Consider the following 8,536-nt stretch of genomic DNA (forward strand, 5'->3'; position numbering starts at 1 on the left):
CATCATAGTACTTATGTTAGGGATGGATGGCAGGATTTTTGGGGAAAATGTTAGAGACCAGAGTTCAATAAGAACTTAATATTGTAGGGAAAAGACAGTAGAATATAGATTCCTTTCATTGGATTCTATGTAAATGAGACTTGTACCACCATTGTTTTATGTCCATTAATATCAGTCAATGGCAATACTGAGTAGAGAACTCTAAAACCGATATTAATTTTTTAATCAATTAACTTTATTTCTTTGAAATAAAAGTTTTAATTCATGATATCATTCTATTTATTGCAAAAAGACCCTCAACTTGTGAGGCCTGCTGTAGCCTCCCTTGGAGATGCCCTATTGTGCTTTTTCATGCATTTATTTATTACATTAATTTATATGATTACTGTTGTAATCACCTCTTATGCAGAATACTAGGGATTGCATGATTTAAAAAATTGGGAGGTAATGCTTGTGTGGGCTTAAACTAGTGGACCACTAAACATACTGTATATTCATGTAAAGCAAGATGTTTCTTAATAACAAAGTTTATACCATCTGTGTGCATGTTACTTATTTTCTCTATGGGATAAGAGGGAGGAGAGGGTGGGCTGGCACAAATAACCAGTTTGCTCAAGCTTTCTCACCATGTCTTGAGGATAAGAATATACAATGCAATCCTGCCCCCACTGAGCTAATGTCTGATTTGCAGTCTGAACATCATATCATGGTAGGAAAATCCATTCCAATTGACCGTTGTACATTATAACAATAATAAACTTCCCTAGTCCTTGGTTGTTATTCCTCGGAGCCTTTATGTTCCCATTTGATTGATGGAATAGTGATATAGTTGCAGAATAACATAATAGTATTACTATGAGAGCAATCTTGGAGTCCCAGTGGATAATTACTTAAATATGAGCCAGCAGTGTGCTGCAGCTGCCAAAAAAGCCAACACAGTCCTAGGCTACATTAACAGAGGGATAGACTCAAGATCATGTGAAGTGTTAATACCTCTTTATAATGCCTTGGTAAGGCCACACTTGGAATATTGCATTCAGTTTTGGTTGCCACAATATAAAAAGATGTTCACACTCTAGAAAAATTGTAGAGAAAAGCAACAAAAATGATTAGGGGACTGGAGGCTAAAATGTATAAAGAATGGTTGCTGAAATTGAGCATGTCTAGTTTAATGAAAATAATGATAGGGGTGACATGATAGTAGTGTTCCAATATCTCAGGGGTTGCCACAAAGAAGAGGGAGTCAAGCTATTCTCCAAAGCACCTGAGGGCAGAACAAGAAGCAATGGATGAAAACTAATCAAGGAGAGAAGCAACCTAGAACTAAGAAGAAATTTCCTGACAGAACAATTAACTAGTGGAACAACTTGCCTCCAGAAGTTGTGAATGCTCCAATGCTGGAAGTTTTTAAGAAGAGATTGGACAACCATTTGTCTGAAATGGTATAGGATTTTGGATTTTATAAGAACAGACAGAATTTGATAAGATACTACTAATATCAGATGAAAAATTGATTAAGAAACTTTATAAATATATGTTAAGTTTAAAGATGGAAAAGGAACAATTTAAAGAAACAATGATAATATGGGCAAATAATTTTGGACATAACATAGAAGTAGAAAACTGGCAAAGCCTTTGGGAAAGAAATTCTAAAATAACAAAAGCGGTGGTGTACAATGAAAATCTATACAAAATGTTTTAAGATAGCAATTATCACTGGTGAGGTTAGCAAAAATGTTTAAAAATATATTAAGCAATTGTTGGAAATGTAGACAAAAACCAGGCACTTATTACCATCTTTGGAGGACATGCCCCAAGGCCAAAAATTCTGGTTAAGAATACACATATGGTTAGAGAAAATCACTAAAAAACATCGATTTTAAGCCAGAACTATTTTTGTTAGGTATAGTTGCAGGAAATTATGAGAAAGAGTATATACATCTAATTTTACATGTATTAACTGCAGCAAGAATTGTATTGGCTCAACATTATTAAAATGAAGATTTACCAATGGAGGAAGAGTTAATTAAAAAAAATTAGATTGTGCAAAAATGGATCGATTGACATTGAAAATGAAAGAGAAAGAAAAATCAGTATATTTTAGAACAGGGGTCCCAACCCCCAGTCCATGGACTAGTACCGGGCTCTGGCATGCCAGCAACTGGGCCGCACAACAAGCAAAGCCCCATCTGCGAGATGCAGGCAGTACACAAAACCATACCCCCTCCAGTCCATGGAAAAACCTCTCTCCACAGAACTGGTCCCTGGTGCTCAAAAGGTTGGGGACCTCTGTTTTAGAAATGGGACACCTTTTATCAATGGCTAGAAAAACGAGGTAGAGAGAAAGAAATTTAACATGAATTAGTAAGTTAAATGTTGAAACCCAGACAATATGTTGCTGATAAAATATTAAGCACTTGTGATTATAAAAATTTAGTTTCCCCCATGCAAACTAAAACATTCAACAAAAGGCCACAAAGCTATTTTCCCCAGAGTATTGTTAATTAAATGTAGTGTGAATATTTAACAATTCCTTCAATTGCCAAAAGGCAATTCATACAGTCAGTTTAACATCATTCTCTTCAGTATGCACGGCAGCATAAATCATGCCTGTTCCATCTATACAGCCGATCACTAACAAGATGACTTGTAAGGCTAACAAATATTGTGGAAGAAATGAAGATGCAGTGTCTGGTGTATTTCAGTGGACAGGAAAAACTGCTCCTTACATAGGCTGTGGCTATTGGAAAAGGCAATTTTCAATTATGGCTTAAGCAAACGATTCAGTCATCCATCAGAACTTTTACAGCTAGCTTTTCAGAAATCCTTATCTACTCCTTTCTCTAGAAATCTCAGTGTTGCTAATGCTACAGCACTTCTATATACAGCTGGAGAAAATGGTTGGTCATGACTTCTCTAAGAGAAGAACTGATTATCACAATATTGATGATGCTGCCCTCACCTGGTATTAAGGTAGTCCAACATGACCAATCAAAATAATCATGGAAGCAAGGTGGTGGTGATTGGAAAGATAGGTACACAGCAGTCAGAAATAACCAAGAGATGATGAGCAGTTTTGAAAGCAGCACAAATTGTGCATATAGTGAGACTTGTGTTAGGAGAAGACATTGGATGAATTTTTTCTAATGTCAGTTGGCTTGGAGATAAGAAAAATGGCTACATCATACAGAGATATCTAACAATGGTTAACTGTTGTTGTTGTTAATTGTGAAGTCGTGTCCGACCCATCGCGACCCCATGGACAACATTCCTCCAGGTCTTCCTGTCCTCTACCATCTTCTGGAGTCCATTTAAATTCACACCTACTGCTTCAGTGACTCCATCCAGCCATCTCATTCTCTGTCGTCCCGTTCTTCTATTGCCCTCAATCTTTCCCAGCATTAGGCCCTTCTCCAGTGAATCCTTCCTTCTCATTAGATGGCCAAAGTACTTGAGTTTCAACTTCAGGATCTGGCCTTCTAAAGAGAAGTCAGGGTTGATCTCTTCTAGGATGACCGGTTTGAACGCCTTGCAGTCCAAGGGACTCACAGGAGTCTTCTCCAGCACCATAGTTCAAAGGCCTCAATTCTTTGGTGCTCAGCCTTTCTTATGGTCCAACTTTCACAGCCATACATTGCAACTGGGAAAACCATGGCCTGGACTATACGCACTTTTGTTGGCAGGGTGATGTCTCTGCTTTTTAGTATGCTGTCTAGATTTGCCATAGCTTTCCTCCCCAGGAGCAAGCGTCTTTTAATTTCTTGGCTGCAGTCCCCATCTGAGGTGATCTTTGAGCCCAGAAAAATAAAATCTGTCACTACCTCCATTTCTTCCCCATCTATTTGCCAGGAATTGAGAGGGCCGGATGCCATGATTTTGGTTTTCTTAATGTTGAGTTTCAAGCCAACTTTTGCACTCTCCTTCTTCACCCGCATCAAGAGGCTCTTTAGTTCCTCTTCACTTTCTGCCATTAGGGTGGTATCATCTGCATATCTTAGGTTGTTGATATTTCTCCTGGCAATCTTAATTCCAACTTTTGATTCATCTAGCCCTGCCTTTCTCATGATGTGCTCTGCATATAAGTTAAATAGGCAGGGTGACAGTATACAGCCTTGCTGGACAATGGTTAACTAGATATCCCCAAACTGATATCCCCAAACTGATATCCCCAAATGGTTAACTAGATATCCCCAAACTGAAATGTATGTAGATGTATATCTTGTGTATGACTTTCAAATCTTCCATGACATCTGTCTGCCTGCCTGCCTGCCTGCCTGCCTGCCTGCCTGCCTGCCTGCCTGCCTGCCTGCCTGCCTGCCTGCCTATCTATCTATCTATCTATCTATCTATCTATCTATCTATCTATCTATCTATCTATCTATCTATCTATCTATCTATCTATCACATTTCTGAACCGCCCATCTCCCTCAAAGAGGAACTCTGGGTAGTATATAACAAAATAAAACACATTAATGAAATATTTTAGTTTGTGCCCTGGCTTCATCCATTTCTTTGTCATCATTTAACCTAATTTTATCCAATGCAATCTAAGAATTCTAGTCGATATAATATTCTCTATAAAGTCCAATCATAAGCCATCACATCTGTGTGATTAAGTAAGTGGTTGGATTTTTGCCTTTGCATATGTGAGGTAATGTTGATAGGATTCATTTTACACAGAATTTCACATTTCAACTAAAAGTCCAGGATAAAAGCAGTTCAATAAATCTTAGCTAGAAGTTGGACACTAGTTAGTTTAATGAGTCATAATAGCAGTCACCTCACGTATCTGATTACTGGGTCATGAGGAGAAGAATGTGCAACTAAATTAATTCTGTGAGAGGTCTGTTTACTGTCTGCTGTAGTTTATTAGAATTGTGGAAATCCTGGCAATTTTAGCTCTTCTACCAAGTCTAGGCTACCTGCCCAAATTCATTGCTCAGTTGGATGAGAAAGGACTTTTCTCCTTCCAATTAAATGTTGTTTTACTGAGTTACACTCTGTTTTTTTTCCTTTACAGCCATACAACTATGTGATTAATATTTTTCTTGTGTTTGTGTGTTTGTATATGTGTGTGTGTGTGTATGCACATAGGGTTGGTGGCAATGAAATTTTATAATTGATTTTCATTTGCAGAAGATGGAAAGGGTGCCAAGAAGGAACACAAGGCACTCAGCTAATTCAGAGATGGAACACTTTCACAATTAGGATAAGCAGTATCTGAAATCCTACTCAGTGGGTATATATTTTATAAAGCTTATACACATCGGAAAAGCCCCTAAGTCTCAGGACAGACACTTTAACTTATAGAGTCCTTTAAAAGAAGGATTTTCCATTCAAATCCAGATAAACAATTATTAAGAAAAGAAAATCAGAACAATACCTGGACTATCAGTCTTACAAATCATCTGGGTGGCATTTGATGCACTGTAGAAGCATGTTTTCTATTTACACTCCCCATAGAGCAATTATTTATCAGGTAGCATCCATCCAATGTGCATATATATATATATATATATATATATATATATATATATATATATATTTGTAGGTCTTTGGTTATTTGGGTTTTCTCCCGCGTAAAATTGGAAGTGTCTTGGCGACGTTTCGACGAAGTCCCATTCGTCATCTTCAGGCTGGTGTTTTCAGCTTCGTGCTTCGAGGAGCAATGTGTGGTCTTAGCTGTTTCTTCCTTTTAACTGCCAGTGGGGGTATGAACTGATTGGGTGGGAGCTTGGCTGTGTTCTGATTGGGTGGAGGTGTGTTCTGATTGGTTAGGGGCTTGGCTGTGCTCTGATTGGCTGGGGGGTTGGCTGTGCTCTGATTGGCTGGGGGGTTGGCTGTGCTCTGATTGGCTGGGGGAGTGTTCTGTTTGGGTGGGGCTTTGTTGTGCTCAGGTTAGTCTGAGTTGCAGGGGGATTTAAGATGGTGGGCTGCCTTGCTATTTTTTGGCTTCGTGTTCGTGGTCGTGCCTCATCTTCATGGTGGGTGTCAGTTTGCTTCTTGTATGGAGGGGTTTAAAGTGGCTAATGATAAAGTAGTCTGGCTTCTGGTTTGTGGTCATGCCTCATCATCGGTGTGGCTTTGGGTTTGCTTTTTGCGTGGATGTGTGGTGGTGACATCCTGTGTGGTTTTTGTGAGTGTGGTTCTGGTGTCATTTTTTGTGTTAGGGAGTCGTTTGTCAATAAGGGCGGGTTTTTAAATGGCTGGTAGGTGGGAGGTATCATCTCATTTGTTCATGCTGTGTGGGCGTTTTTCTATCTCGATGGCTTCTCCGATTATTCTGTTATTAAAATGTTCAGTTTTGGCGATAGTTCTGGTATTTTTAAAGTCAATTTCATGTCCTGTGGCTTTAAGGTGTTGGACCAGGGAAGATGTTGGTTCCTCTTTTTTGACTGAGTTCTTATGTTCTTCAATGCGTGCACTTATTCTTCTGTTGGTTTGTCCGATGTATGTGTTGGGACATATTTTGGATCTAATGGTTTTTTCCAGATAGGTGGTGGGATCTGTGTTTAGGGATTTGTATGTGGAGTCTTGGAGTAGGTTGGTTAATTTGGTTTGGTAGTCAGATGTGTTCATAACCACTGTGGCGTTGCCCTTGTCTGGTGGTAGGATTATTATGCTGGTGTCTTCTTTCAGGTTAAGTAGTGCTGTCTGTTCCTCTTTGGGTAAGTTGCTTTTGGGTGGCTTGCTGGTGCAGAGGATGTTGGTGATTTTGAGTCTGATTCTGTTAGCATCATCGGGGTTGATTTTGGTCAGGCTGGTTTCAACTCCGCATATAATGGTTTCAATGGGGATGTGTTTGGGAGCGACTGCAAAGTTGAATCCTTTGGAAAGGACATTGGTTTCAGCTTTGGTGAGGATCCTATCTGAGATGTTATGCACTGTTTGTTTCATGTGTGGCTGTGAGGGAGGAGGGGTTTGTTTCTGGTGTTCTTGTAGTCTTCGGAGTTTGTTGGTGTGTTTGTATGTCTTGAGGGTGGTCTGTGTTTTGGCTCTCCAGATGGCGAGTTGTTTGGATTTGTCCCAAAGTGCAGGTTGGATCTTGTTGCTGAGTTTGAGGTGAAGTGTGAGGAATATATATAGTACAGGTTCAGGTATGCAGGTCTTGGCGTATTCAGGTCTTTTCCCGTGTAAGATTGAGAATATTTTGGCGACGTTTCGATATGGCAGCTCTGATCACACTTTGCTCGCACAAGCATGAAGCTGAAGACCCCAGCCTGAAGATGACGAGTGGGACCTCATCAAAATGTTTAATATAAACAAGCCTGTGAGTAAAAAAGTTACTTACTGAGCTTTCATCAGCCGAACTACTGATGTCATCAGAGTTAGAATGCTAGGTAATTAGGGAGCTTGCCTATACACACTGTGTGTGTGTGTGTGTGTGTTTTGCTTTAGTTGTGTGTGCTGTTCCTCTTTTCTATTTTTTTATAGCAATTTTTGTATGCTGTCCACAGAGTCAGGTTGCTGGAGTTGAGTGGCTACATAGCTGTTCTAACTCCTTTCTCATTGGTTTCTTTATTTTGCATCCAGTCTACATTAATAATAATAATGATGATGATGATGATGATGATGATGAAGAAGAAGAAGTTGGAAGGGACCTTGGAGGTCATCTAGTCCAACCCCCTGCTCAGGCAGGAAACTCTATACCATTTTGGACAAATGGCGTCCAGTTTCTTCTTTAAAACTTCCAGTGTTAGAGCATTCACCACTTCTGGAGGCAGGTTGTTCCACTGGTTAATTGTTCTAACTGTCTGGAAGTTTCTCCTTAGTTCTAGGTTGCTTCTCTCTTTGGTTAATTTCCACCCATTACTTCTTGTCCTGCCTTCAGGCACTTTGGAAAATAGCTTGACTCCCTCTTCTTTGTGGCAGCCCCTGAGATATTGGAATACTGCTATCATGTCCCCCTCATCCTTCTCTTCGTTAAACTAGACATACCCAATTCCAGCAACCGTTCCTTATATGTTTTAGCTTCCAGTCCCCTAATCATCTTTGTTGCTCTTCTATGTACTCTTTCTAGAGTCTCAACATCTTTTTTACATCGTGGTGATCAAAACTGGATTCAGTTATTCCAAGTGTGGCCTTACCAAGGCATTGTAAAGTGGTATTTATACTTCACGTGATCTTGATTCTATCCCTCTGTTAATGCAGCCTAGCACTGTGTTGGCTTTTTTGGCAGCTGCCGCACACTGCTGGCTCATATTCAAATGATTGTCCACTAGGACTCCGGGATCCCTCTCACAGTTGCTACTGTTGAGCAAGGTACCCCCTATACTATACCTGTACATTTGGTTTTTCTTGCCTAAATGATTTAGCACTGATTCATTCTTAATCCTATCCCTTCTTTTACTGCGCACATTTCCTTTCTTTTTCATATCCATTTTCTCATAAACCACTGTAGATTGTATTGAAATTGGTCCAGTATTAAGAAGCTTTCATTGGTCTTGTATCCTACTACTGATATAGAAACTATCTTACAAGACAACATATTGTAGCCTATATCCAACCAATTGGGAATACATTGACAAAATCAGAA

This window comes from Crotalus tigris, unplaced genomic scaffold (genome assembly GCF_016545835.1).
Source record: "Crotalus tigris isolate CLP2741 ecotype Arizona unplaced genomic scaffold, ASM1654583v1 scf7180000019423.1032690, whole genome shotgun sequence".
Lineage (NCBI taxonomy): Eukaryota > Metazoa > Chordata > Lepidosauria > Squamata > Viperidae > Crotalus > Crotalus tigris.